This window comes from Rhincodon typus, chromosome 23, assembly GCF_021869965.1.
Source record: "Rhincodon typus isolate 14 chromosome 23, sRhiTyp1.1, whole genome shotgun sequence".
Classification (NCBI taxonomy): Eukaryota; Metazoa; Chordata; class Chondrichthyes; order Orectolobiformes; family Rhincodontidae; genus Rhincodon; species Rhincodon typus.
Genome location: NC_063354.1, coordinates 31,188,679 through 31,201,466, shown reverse-complemented (window position 1 = coordinate 31,201,466; position 12,788 = coordinate 31,188,679). Strand labels below are relative to the sequence as shown.

The following is a 12,788-nucleotide window of genomic DNA, read 5'->3' as shown; positions in this document are numbered from 1 at the left end:
GCCAGGAAAGGTGAGTGTAGGTAGGGAGTTAGGAAGGGGATAGGTCAGTCCAGGGAGGACGGACAGGTCAAGGGGGCGGGATGAGGTTGGTCGGTAGGAGATGGAGGTGCGGCTTGAGGTGGGAGGAGGGGATAGGTGGGAGGAAGAACAGGTTAGGGAGGCAGGGACGAGCTGGACTGGTTTTGGGATGCGGTAGGGGGAGGGGAGATTTTGAAACTTGTGAAATCCACATTGATACCATTGGGCTGCAGGGTTCCCAAGCGGAATATGAGTTGCTGTTCCTGCAACCTTCGGGTGGCATCGTTGTGGCACTGCAGGAGGCCCAGGATGGACATGTCGTCTGAGGAATGGGAGGGGGAGTTGAAATGGTTCGCGACTGGGAGGTGCAGTTGTTTATTGCGAACCGAGCGTAGGTGTTCTGCAAAGCGGTCCCCGAGTCTCCGCTTGGTTTCCCCGATGTAGAGGAAGCCACACCGGGTACAGCGGATGCAGTATACCACATTGGCAGATGTGCAGGTGAACATCTGCTTGATGTGGAAAGTCTTCTTGGGGCCTGGGATGGGGGTGAGGGAGGAGGTATGGGGGCAGGTGTAGCACTTCCTGCGGTTGCAGGGAAAAGTGCCGGGTGTGGTGGGGATGGAGGGGAGTGTGGAGCGGACAAGGGAGTCCCAGAGAGAGTGGTCCCTCCGGAAAGCAGATAAGGGTGGGGAGGGAAAGATGTCTTTGGTGGTGGGGTCGGATTGCAGATGGCGGAAGTGTCGGAGGATGATGCGTTGGATCCGGAGGTTGGTGGGGTGGTACGTGAGGACGAGGGGGATTGTTTTTTGGTTGTTATTGCGGGGACGGGGTGTGAGGGATGAGTTGCGGGAAATGTGGGAGACACGGTTGAGGGCGTTCTCGACCACTGAGGGGGGGAAGTTGCCTCATTTCCCAGGATGAGGCATTCCACTCCCATTTCCCAGGATGAGGCATTCCACTCCCGTACATCTCAGATGTCCTCGTTTTTCAACGACCGCAACTTCCCCCCCTCAGTGGTCGAGAACGCCCTCAACCGTGTCTCCCAAATTTCCCGCAACACCCTTTGCTGACTCTCCCCAAACAGTCCTTGCCTTTCCAAATGCATGTAACTGCAGTTCCTCAGAATCCCTTCCAACAACTTATCCATCACTGATGTAAAACTCACCGGTCTTTAGTTCGCTGGCTTTTCCTTGCACCCTTTCTTAAATAATGGCACCACATTAGCTACCTCTTCCAGCACCTCACCCATAGCTATTGATGATACAAATAATCCTACAATGTGGAAGCAGGCCATTTGACCCATTCGGTCCACACTGATCTGAGTGCTCCACTCTGAGGAGCATCCTATCCAGACCTACCCCCTCTACCTTATTCCTGTAACCCTGCCTTTCTATGGCTAATCTACATAACCTGCACATCCCTGGATACTATGGGCAACTTAGACAGCCAATCCACCTAACCTGTGCATCTTTGGGCTGTGGGAGGAAACCGGAGCATCCCGAGGAAATCAGGACACGGAGAATGTGCAAACTCCACACAGACAGTCACCCGAGGCTGCAGTCGAACCTGGGTTCCTGACTCTGCGAGGCAGCGACGCTAACCACTGAACCTTCGTGCTGCCCCAGATGAGAAACCAGGGCTCATCCAGGATTTGAACCCGGAGCCTTTTACATGTCTCCCATGTCCAAGGCCCTAAGCGAGAATCATTCCTCTAGACCAAAGAGCCAGTGCAGCAATATCTCAGCAAGGGGCCCAGGAATCTCTTCCCTAGCTTCCCACAAAGTTCTGGGAAGCACCTGATCAGATCCTGAGGATTTATCTACCTTTATGCGTTTTAAGACCTCCAGTACCTCCTCTTCTGTAATATGAACTGCTTTCAAGATATCACTATTTATTTCTCAAAGTTGCCTAGCTTCCACGTCTTTCTCCACAGTAAATACTGATGCAAAATATTCATTTAATATCTCACCCATCTCCTGTGGTTCCACACGTAGATGGCCATGTTGATCTTTAAGGGGCCCTATTTCTTTTGCTCTTAATGTATTTATAAAATCTCTTTGGATTCTTCTTAACCCTATTTGCCAAAGCTATCTCATGTCCCCTTTCTGCCCTCCTGATTTCCCTCTTAAGTATACTCCTACTGTCCTTGTACTCTTCAAGGGATTCACTCAATCCTAACTGTCTATACTTGATAAATGCCTCTTTCTTTATCTTGACCACAGCCTCAGTTTCTCTATTCATCCAGCATTCCTTACACCTACCAGGCTTGCCCTTCACGCTAACAGGAACATACTCTCTCTGACCCTTGTTATCTCATTCTTAAAGGTGTCCCACTTCCCAGCCATCCCTTTACCTGCTAATAGCCTCCCCCAATCATCTTGTGAAAGTTCCCATCTAATACTGTCATAATTGGTCTTACTCCAATTTAGAACTTTAACTTTTTGATCAGTTCTATCCTTTTCCATAACTATTTTAAAACTAATAGAATTAGGATCACTTGCCCCAAAATGCTCCCCCACTGACACCACCCTGCCTTATTCCCCAACAGGAGGTCAAGTATTGCTCCTTCTCTAGTAGGTACATCCACATATTGAATGAGAAAGTTTTCTTGTATACCCTTAACAAATTCCTCCCTTCCAACAAACCTTTAACACTATGACTGCCCTTGTCTATGTTTGGAAAACTAAAATCCCCTACCATAACGACCCTATTTTCCTTACAGATATCTGAGATCTCCTTACATATTTGCATCTCAAATTCCTGCTGACTACAGGCCTATAATACAATCCCAATAAGCTGATCATCCTTTTTTTATTATTAAGTTCCGCTCGTATAGCTTCACTGGACGGTCTCCCAGGAATATCATCCCTAAGTAAAGACGTAATGTTCTCCCCAATTTTCTTGAGAGCTGATCGGTCGATGAACTAGTAAGGCCTTCTCCTGCCAACAACTACGTGATTGGCTCCCAGGTAGCTGAATAGCTTGGGGTGTGAATATTTTGGCAGCAACCATCGGAGGAGAAGGAGCTGTTTTTGTTCTCTACTGTAGAAAGCATCTCAAGCCAGAAGATAACAAGTTTATTTCCACTTTTCAGTTGCTGTAAGCCTGCAAATACCTGAAAGTATCTGGAGAAGGAACATCAGACGCAGCATTCTGATCAGCGCCAGAATCAAAACAAACACCCAATAAATCCTGTAGATAGACACCACTGAACTGCTTTCCCAGTCTTTACCTCTACCCATAACACCCATTCTTCTTTTCCTCTGTATCTGTCTGTATGTGTGTGCAGAGTGAACATTTATAAGTGGTACAGTTTTAAGTGGTAGAATTATATCAATACTTCATAATTAAAATGTACTTATTTTGAATAAAACAGTAATAATGCAAAGTACAGAAACCTTGTCCATGCTTTCTGTCAACCTTGGTCTGAAAGACAGGAGAATTGTGGAATTCTGTATACTTTTTTAAATTTTTAACTTTTGTGATGACTCTGGGAATAATCAGGCTCAATTTCCATTTGACTGCTCCAGTGAAGCATAACAATAATTCAACCCCTTCAGGCACAAGAATCTCACATGCCACTAGTTCAAAATTGAAAAGTCCAAACTCAAAATAAAATGATATTAATGTACATATAAATCACACACCTTACACCACACCGGGTGAGCAACAATCTTGTTTCTAACACATCTCTACATAAGGTCGGAGGAGCGTGGATTGGTTAGCTCAGCTGGCTGGACAGCTGCTTTGAGATGCAGAGCAATGCCAATTCCCACACAGGCTGAGGTCACCACAATGGAGTTATATTTCCACCTTTGTGTTTTGCCTCAGGTGTGGGGACCCTCAGGTTAACTCACCAGCAGCTGTCTCTCTATAAAGCGAGAGTAGCCCTATGGTCGTTGGGACTAGAGCGGCTTTACTATGTAAGACTGTACATTTGGCTATGAACCTAGACAGTAATTTGTCCTATACAAAATGTATGATTTTTGCTTGTTGCACAAAGTACTGACCATTCTGTGTAATTCAAAAGAGCAACATACAATGATCTTTGCCAACTGATAGACCAATATCTTGCCAAATTAATGCAGCATAGAATTGATGGGTCACAGTTCCTAGGAAACTAAATCTACTTATGGAAATTACTGTCAAACAGTTTATACAAGAAAAATTATGTTAATCTGGGACCCAAGCTATAACCAGAGTGTATGAAAGAGTTATTGTCATTTTTAACTTATTAACAACAATTAATCACATAACGAACAGGAATTCGTTTCAAAAATATAACAAGGCAACATTGACATTTCTTTTGGATTTTGAGTTATGCCTCAAGAATCCCATATCCTTCCATCTTTGGAAGTTAAGATTCGGGAGATCATGTTTGGGATGATTTATTGTACTTTTTTATAAATCATTCCACCTAATAACTTGTCAATTTGTTAAGCTCTATTTTCTGTGTCTTATTTGGACCATGTATTTGCTGAAAGTGATATAATAAATTTGAAAAGGTTCAAGGCTTGGAGCACAATTCTGCTTTTATCATGGTTTTCTCTTCCACTTCCAGGGATCTGTACATTGATGTGAATGTTGAGAGTGGGTGGTGGTACATACCCCTATCAGTGGGCTGGAATATGAATTCTGTGGGTGACATCACGGGTTCAGACAGTCTGATCTTTGTTTTCTGTATCCCAATGTTTAAAATTGTCTTTAGAACAAAAATAATCCCAGGCTGCACAGAGATCCATATTAACTATGTGATTGGATGTTGCAGTGACATTTTAAACCTTTGGTATACTCAAGTGTTTCATTATAGAGGAAGCTGGATTGATTGATTTAAATGCCTTACTTAATCTTTGGTGCAGTGTATTTGAAGGAGTGTCATTCTGTGGATAAGTGGTCAAATTGGAACCTGAACAAGATTTGATGTGTGCTGCTAAGGAAAGGCCACAAAACCATGATGATTATTCAATATATCTGGAGCCCGAAATTAGGAAAAGGCATCAACACTTTTGGCAGACTTAGGTATTCTTAGCCATTCTGTAAACCAAACATAGCAGTTTGTTTCAAATGTGTGCAATAACGTACCATGTAAAATTGTTCTCAGCTGATTTAGTATCTCTTCTCAGTGGAGCATTGCTTTTATAAACCTTTAACGCAGCTTCCTGGAGCTTTCACTTCCAATTAAAAGAGCAGAGTGTTGAAATGTGGCTGAACATTTTGAGCTGTTGTATTTTCTTCAAAATTTCTTTACAGACTCTGGGGAGCCTGCATCAAAAATGAAAGTGAAATAATTATTGATAGCTAGCAGCCACATTAAAAAGAGAATTGTTTATCTTTCCCTCCAACAGGCTATGGCTCAGTGTTTGCCATGCTGGCATCAGTGATAGCACATGGTAAGCACATTTTCCAACATGTTCAGGACAGTGTGGTTCAGTTTATTCGCAAATTGAATGTGTCCTGTGAACTTCCTATGTTATTTTAGCTCTTTGTATTTCTTGAGTTTGGATCCCAGACTGCGCCACTTTATTGCCTTTATTTCTTTCATACGATTTGGGCATCACTGGCAAGGCCAGCTTCGTTGTCCATGCCTAATTTCCCTGGAACTGTGTGAATTTCTAGGCCATTTCATGGTACAAGTATCATAGAATCCTGTAGTGCAGAGGCAGACCATTTGGCTATTGAGTCCACACCGAACCTCCAAAGAGCATCCTACCCAGACTCACTCCATATCCTATCCCTGTAACACTGCATTTCCCATGGACAGTCCACCTAACCCGCACATCTTTGGACTGTGGGAGGAAACTGGAGCACCTGGAGGACAGATATGGGGAGAATGTGCAAACTCCACACAGGCAGCCTCCCGAGGGTGGAATCAAACGTGTGTCCCTGGCACCATGAGGCTAACCACTGAGCCACCATGCTGTCCCAAATGAATCAATCACATTGCAGTGGGTTTGGAGTCATATGTAGGCCAGACCAGGTAAAGATGGTAGATTTTCTCCCCTAAAAGAGATTTGAGAGCCAGATCAGCTTTTATACCAATCGATGATAATTTCATTGTCACCATTACTGTGATTAGTTTTATATTCCTGACTTATTAATTGAATTTAATAAATTGGTGAAATTTGAACCTGTGTCTCAAAGGCATTCATTTTCAGTCTCTGGATTACTCATCTAGTGACATTTCCACTGCTGCACAGCACCCTGGGTACGGGAGACAAAGACATTAATTGTAATTGAGGTTGTGGAAAACAGATCACAACAGACCAATGTAGTAATGTAGTGAATCTAGTAGCACACTGGCCCATCAATGGTTAGTGTGCAGGATAGTTCCCAGTAACTCCTGAAGGATTGAGAATCCAAGCGTGTCCATACTGTCACTGGGGCTTCAAACAGATCCTGTGTAGTTCTTCACAAAAAGGAATGGAAGATCACTGCTAGGTGTCTGTTCTGTATCCCTTAGGATGCAACTTAATAGATCCAATGTCAAAGGCCTGAAAGCATGTTGCTTGTTCATCTTCTCGGGTTGTGTGGGAGAGATGGTTAAAATGCTGATGCATGGGGTTGTAAATTGAAAAAAGGAGCTTAGAATTATACCAACTGACTGCCCATTAATTTTCATTATATTTGTTGAATGTGCATTTAAATGACACATTTAATGTAGAAAAATGTCAGGGTAGGATAATGGTGCTCAAACAAAGAGGAAGGTGTTAGGAAGGAGGTGGATTTTATATGTTGCTAAAGGACAGAGAGGATTAGAGACAGACCAAGTCCAAAAGGGGGAGATTTTTCTTGAGGGAATCCTGTCACCCGCCAGTAAGAAAGCCCCTTCCTGAAATTTCTTGCAATCAGGGAGCTGATTGGTTGCCAGCAGATTTACTGCAGGATTTATGATCCTATTGCAGGAAAACCTCCCCCCACCCCACCAGCCTGGAGCCTATTCTCCAGAACTTGGCAGCACCACATTACAGACCATGGCTTCTGCCGAGACATCACATCCCATAGTCCCACAGGGAGGATTGCTGCCAAGAAAGGTTCCGGGAGGTGGCGGGATAGTTCTGGGGTTGGAATCATGGAGAGAATGGGTTTGGGTTTTGGACAAAAGTGCAGATCATTGGCTTCAGAGGCTTTCCCCTCATCTACACTGTCCAGGTAATGCTCCCGGACCCCGCAAGCTCAGTGACTCATTTGGATGCATCAATTCTTTGTTAGTCAGAGCACCCTGGCAGAAGTAAGCATGACCTCCCTGTAAGAGGTAAGTTCACGCTTTAAGTGTCAGGAGGTGGATCTGCTGAAAATCTCATCCAAAAATGGGCAGACCACCCAGAGAATTGTGGCATGGGCAGCCTACCTACACAGCACTTTTTTTATTCATTAACAGATGAGGGTGTCGCTGGCTAGGCAACATTCATTGCCCATCCCTAATTGCCCACAGGGCAGTTCAGAGTCAACCATGTTGCTGTGGGTCTGGAGTCACATGTAGGTCAAACCAGGTAAGGATGACAGTTTCCTTCATTAAAGGATATTAGTGAACCAGATGGGCTTTTCCTGACAATCGACAAGGGATTCAAGGTCATCATTAGACTCTTAATTCCAGATATTTTATTGAATTCAAATACCATGATAGGATTCGAGCCCGGGTCCCTGGAATGTTATCTATGTCTCTAGATTAACAGTCTAGCAGTAATACCATTAGGCCATTGCCTCCTCAAAATTATACCAAGGTCTGTTCACTAAAACCAGCTAGGCCTAACACAGCTGATGTTGTTTGGCTTTGTCTCCCACCATTGAACCCAGTTAAATACTGCTATCTAAAATTCTTCCTTTGTTGTTGGATGAGGGGAGCAAACGAGTGGTTTAAAAGGAGAGAAATAGTATGGAAAATAAATTGGAAGTTATCTTTATCCTCCAGTCTGAATCTTTGTGTAGAGTTGACAAAGGAAACTCAAGCCATGTAACATTTAATGTGGTCCAGCCAGATTTGGTGATGGATACCTACAGCACTTTTCTATCAGATACACTCAAGTCTGCTCACATTAGAGTGAGGGATTGAAAATGGGAGCTGGTTCCAAGTTAATCTAACATGCTGGAATGGACAGAATGGAAGATGCTGAAAGATCTTCATTAGGCCTATGGCCAAGACATATCATAAACAAATTAATGATATTTGTACTTCAATTATTTGCTTCCTACATTTCCAACAGCAATGGCATTGTTATATTGGGCATTAGCAAGATTGCATTTGGACTGCTATGTACAGTGCTAGTCATTGTACTTACAAAAGGACGTTAATACATTAGAAGCAGTACATTAGAAGCAGAACATGGAACGTACAGCACAGGAACGGGCTCTTCAGCCCACAATGTTGTGCCAAACATGACATCAAATGAAACTATACCCTCCTGACTGCCATATCCCTCCATTCCTTGCATATTCTAAAAGACCCTTAAATGCCCTATTTTATTGCCCTCCACCACCACCCCTGGAAGTGTGTTCCAGAATTTGCCCCTCACATCTCCTTTGAACTTTCCCCGTCTAGCTTTAAATGCATGATCCCTAATATTAGACATTACAACTCTGGAAAAAAGATTCTGACCATCAACCCTGTCTATGCATCTCATAATTTTATAGACTTCTATCAAGTCTCCCCTCAGCCTGCGCAGCTTAAGAGAAAACAACCTGAGTTTTTCTAGCCTCTCCTTATAGCTCATACTCTCTAATCCATGCCGCATCTGGGTAAACCTCATCTGCACCCCCTCCAAATCCTCCACATCCTTCCTGTAATGTGGCGACCAGAATTGAACACAATATTCTAAATGTGGCCTAACCAAAGTCTTGTAAAGGTGCGACGTGACATCCTGACTCTTGTACTCAATTCCCCAACCAATAACCACAAGCATGCATACACCTTCCTTACCACCCTATCTACTTGTGTGGCTACTTTCAGGGAGCTATGGACTTGACCCCAAGATCCTTCTGTGCATTAATGCTGTTCAGAGTCCTGCCATTAATTGTATACTTTTCCTTAACATTTGATCTCCCAAAATGCAGCACCCCACACTCACCCAGATTAAACTCCATCTGCCCATATCTGCAACTGATCTATCTCCCGCTGTATTCTTTGACAACCTTCTACAGTATCCACAACTCCACCAATTTTTGTATCGTCTGCAAGCTTACTAGCACACCCATCTACCTTTTCATCTAAGTCACTTACATATATCACAAACAGCAAAGGTTCCAGTATGGATCCCTGCGGAACACCACCAATCATGGACTTCCAGCCTGATAAACACCCTTCCACCAATTACTTCTGTCTTCTATGGGCGTGCCAATTCTGAATCCATGCAGCCAAGTCACCATGGATCCCATGCATCTTAATGTTCAGGATGAGCCTACTCAGAGGGACCTTGGTGAAAGCCTTACTGAAATCCATGTGAACCACACCCACTGCTCTACTCTCATTGACCACCTTTGTCACCTCCTCAAAAAATTCAGAAAAGTTTACTAAATGAGTATCTAGAATGAGTGGATTGCCTTATGAGGAAAGGCAAGACAGGCTAGGCCTGTACCCCACTGGAGTTTAGAAGAGTCAGAGGTGATTTAATTGAAACATATAAGGTTCTTAGCAGACATGACTAGGTGGATGTAGAATGGATATTTCCTCTTAAAGTTTACCAAACTGGTTGGTAGTCAGCCTAGGAATCTTTCCAGAGATTGCCAACTTCCACACTTGAGGGGCAGTACAGTGCCTCAGTGGTTAGCACTGCTGCCTCACAGCGCCAGGGATCCGAGTCTGATTCCATCCTTAGGCGACTGTCTGTGTGGAGGTTGCACATTCCTCCTGTGTCTGCGTGGGTTTCCTCCAGGTGCTGTGGCTTCCTCCCACGGTCCAAAGATGTGCAGATTAGGTGCATTAACCGCAAGAAATGTAGAGTTACAGGGATAGTGTGGGTCTGGGTGGGATGTTCTTCGGAGGGTCAGCGTGAACCCGAAGGGCCAAATGGCCTGCTTCCACATTGTAGGGATTTTATGATTCCCAAATATTTTGTAAAAGGGAAAGAAGTGTGCATGAGGGTAAGAAACAAGTAGATTACAGCCCAAGTAGAGTTATTATGGTCAGAAGGATAGAAACAGTTCTCTCCAGCTGAGAACATGAATCCAGAAGGCTGTATTGCCTGCCCAGTGCCAGGGTTTGACACATCTGCTTGGAGCTCAAGAGAAACTTGCAGTGGAGCTGGGTAGTTTCTAATTGTCTTGGTCCCTGTGGCTCCCAACAAAATAGATAGGATTACAAAATAGTTTCGACTTAAGGATTATGAACATCTAGGGGATAAATTTAAAAGCACATTCTCAAATCCAGAGTTTATTACTTAAACCATGAGGAAGTTGACATAGATAAATATGATTTGCAAGATGAATGTATGGTTCAAAGGCTGGTGTAGAAGAAATGTGTTTTGATTCATGGGGCACTGATACTGGTATGGGGGAAGGATCTGCCTGACCTGATCCACAAGAAGTTAGTATGTAGATACAGCAAGTGATTAGAAAGACAAATGGCATGTTGTCATGTAATACAAAGGGAATGGAAAATCAAAGCAGGGAAGTTTTCTCACTGTGAGGGCTAGGTAGATTTCCACCATATCTTATGGAGCATCCCCTGAGATATTAATGCTCACTGTCCAACATGGAGTTCCTTTGCAGCAAGCAGTGAATTGAAGTGGCCAGGAACCTGTTCTGATTCCCATGTTGAGAATTCTTGATATCTTGCTTGTTCTACGTGTTTGATAAGATAGGAAGATGAATATTAATGAGGTAAATTGCAGATCAATAAGTGATTAACAAGCTACCAATCCCTTAATTCACAACTCACTGCTGTTTAGCAAGAAACTTGCCTCACTGCTCAGCAAAGGCATAAAAGATGCAGCAGGATGCCTGTAATAGCAGAATCGGCCTCAAAGGACTTCCCATCTGATTCTGCCAGAGAAAATGCCATAGCCCTCATCACTCAGATCCCAATGAAATTCTACCCTATGATATTTATTTCTGAACAGATGCTGCCAGACCTAATGTACATTTCCCGCATTTTCTGTGTTTATTTCAGATTTCCAGCATCCAAGATACTTTGCTTTTGGCATTAGTGGCATTCTGGATGAAGTGCAGCTTGTGAATGGCAAAAACAAGGAGGCCAATGAGAACAGTATTTGTAGGGTGAAGTCTTGGAGTTGCAAAGGTGTAAGTGTCAGAGGTGGGAGTGGAGGAGGCAAAACAGGAACAGAAAATATTGAGGAAGTGCAAGAAGCCAATCGGAATGGACCTGGGGAAAGAAACTTGACTTCGTATCAAGCAACACATTCAGCTCCCAAACTATCTTTACAAACTGACTAAGTGGGATCACTGGCTGTATTAAAATTAATAAGACACATCTTTGTCAAATGTTTTCTTCTGTACAGTCTGTACAGCTGCTTTGTAAACCAATCTGCAGTGCCTAATTATGCTATTGAGTCGCTGAGGAGACATTTAAGCAAAGTCTTACCTTGTAACAGTCAGAGCTCCTCCTTGAGATAGATTTATTCCAGAGTTCAATAGGTTTGAGCAAAGGGAGGTTTTGTTACTGAGCAGAACATTGTAATGTTTGCCTGCTCCACCTGCAATGTTCATTTAACTTCAGCTCAAAGATGCACTAGCTCCCCCTATGTGATAGAAACTAAAGCGTTCTGCCAGATCTGCAGTGTTCATCTATCCAACATACGTTAATGTTTGCTAAGTTCAAGCATTAAGTTGACTCAATAATATAATCTTAAAGAAGCCAGTAGTTCACTAGCTATGCTTCTGCTGAGGACAGCTAACCTTCCCCTATTCAGTACAATTTGCCTAAGTTCCTGGTCCGTTTGTGTCTAACTCCCTTTCAAATGTTTCCCTCTGGAAACCTCTCCTGTTCATTCCTGGAATTCACAAGCCTCTTTTTCCTGTCTCTCCTCTCTTTCCTTTTCTTTGATATTGCCTGGAATTCTAGATCTAGTTTCCACAGCTTCAGCTGGATCTATGTAGAGGAAAAAAATGTTTATGATGTTAAACAGGATTTTGTACCAATATGCTATTTAATTTTTATTGCGAGACATGAATTATTTTTGGGGTGTAAAATAAACAGGATATTGGGAACTTTCCAGTGCCTACCCAGGAGCAGCAACATTTTAAATGAAATTTTAAGAGTTCATCTTCCAGTATTATTTCCACTTCTGCTTTTTCAGAAATACATTAAAGACATGTCATGTGCAATTTTCTACAGGTGTCCCAAAAAAAACTGCTATTTACAAATTGTCAAGTTTGGGTCACAAGGTGGTTACAGTGGATTGATAATCCAACAGGATAATGGTAGTGCATGTGCAGATCACCAAAGTTTTCCACAAAGCATGTTTCCAGACTCATGTGAAACACTCAAGGGCAGACAGGGAGGAAATACACAATTGCAATCAATCTCCTCTTCAGCCTTAGTAGTTGGTTCCAGTGATATTGACAGTACCCTCGAGCAATTTCCACTTTCGACGAAAACAAAAATGATTTTCTTTTGAAGGGGTAAGCTATTAATCTGAAACCAAACTCCTTCAAGTGACTTTATGGGAAATGCAATGAACAGTTTGATATGAACTAACTCTCAGGTTTACATTTCAACGGAAGGCAATTCAAGAGTCATGCATGAGTTCATCTAATAATAGGCTCCAATATCATTTTAATAAGAGCATTATCTTTTAGAATGCTTCCACTTGGGCACA

At 43.1% G+C, this 12,788-nt stretch overlaps 1 long non-coding RNA gene across 1 annotated transcript in view; it reads right to left on the bottom strand.

Annotated features, from left to right (window-relative positions):
* LOC125485845 overlaps nt 1-11,659 on the bottom strand; it is a 32,192-nt gene extending 20,533 nt beyond the window's left edge. The window contains exons 1-2 of the long non-coding RNA XR_007264546.1: nt 11,552-11,659; nt 5,101-5,280 (exon numbers count right to left, since the gene is read on the bottom strand). This is a non-coding gene — a long non-coding RNA (uncharacterized LOC125485845). The remainder of the gene's footprint in view (nt 1-5,100; nt 5,281-11,551) is intronic.
* Nucleotides 11,660-12,788: the final 1,129 nt, after the last annotated feature.